Consider the following 1,235-nt stretch of genomic DNA (forward strand, 5'->3'; position numbering starts at 1 on the left):
TAAAATGTGCCATTGGCAAATGGCACCTAATATATATATAGAGCTATGAGACGTTTATTAGGAGCTCTAAAATGTTTGTGTGAAAGAAATCCATCTAAGTAGATTTTATATCTATATATTAGACATTTAAAAAGGACAGGAACTGTGTATTTATGAATACTGACAGGCATAAATCAGGAGGCTCGCTGATTGTGATGCTACCTGCTGGGCCAATCAGAGCGAGGTATGTGATGGTGCTGTCAGTTGGCGTTTATATTATATAAACTGAAGACATTTCCTTAGTCAAATAAGTACAAGTCTCTCTAATAACAAACCAATAACTTCCTCTCTTCACGTGAGTAGGACTGCAATATGTTCGTCCACTTCCCATTTCCTCGTGCTCAATATACTTTCAGCAATGAGTATTACACGTATCTGCCTGTAAGTTATCACAGTTCTGCCGTTCAGTTCCTCTGTCAGTGCTAAACACAGATATTCTCCTCGGTATAAATATCTCCATTATGTTGTAACTATGTTGTTATTAATGTATGTTGGTTCCCTGCTCACAGATGGATATTGGCAGAATATTATTTAGTATGATCCCTCATACAGGACCCTCAGCTCCATTAAAAAAACTATCATTATTTCCCAATTACCTAGGTCTCCTTGAATTTGAAAAATTTGGACCAGTATAGTAACTATATTTTTTTGTTTAGCACCTTACTCAGACTTTATGTTCCACTAGGAAAAAAAAAAAACATAGATTAAAAATATATTCAAAGACTAAAGCATAAACAATAAAACAATGTTTATTAATGTTCCCCTGTTATTGTCTAGGATGCCAAAGATTATCTGTTGTTGTGTAGAGGTTTTTTTCCTTTTTGTTTTTTTAAATTTGTTTTTGTTTGTTCTGTCTTTGTTCTATTTACAATTTCTTATTATTTTTCATTTTGTTTAAAAGTATTATATTTATTCTGGAAATTACTTGTTTTTAAGTTTTGTACAACAATAATTTAACAACAAATGACAGTTGATTTTCAGACAGCCAGCATGATGAGAAATGTACCGTATATAAGATTCTCCCGGTCAGGGGGGGGGGGGGGGGGGCAGCCACTGGGCATGGAGGTCTTTAAAACAAAATCTTATACTAATACTTATACTTTGAGAGTCCCAGAAGCTCGGGAAAAAAGAACATATATAGATATGGGTAATTGACAGGGGACATTGTTCCCCCCCACCTACCATAGCTGCAGTGG

The sequence above is a fragment of the Mixophyes fleayi genome, chromosome 12 (assembly GCF_038048845.1).
Source record: "Mixophyes fleayi isolate aMixFle1 chromosome 12, aMixFle1.hap1, whole genome shotgun sequence".
NCBI lineage: Eukaryota > Metazoa > Chordata > Amphibia > Anura > Limnodynastidae > Mixophyes > Mixophyes fleayi.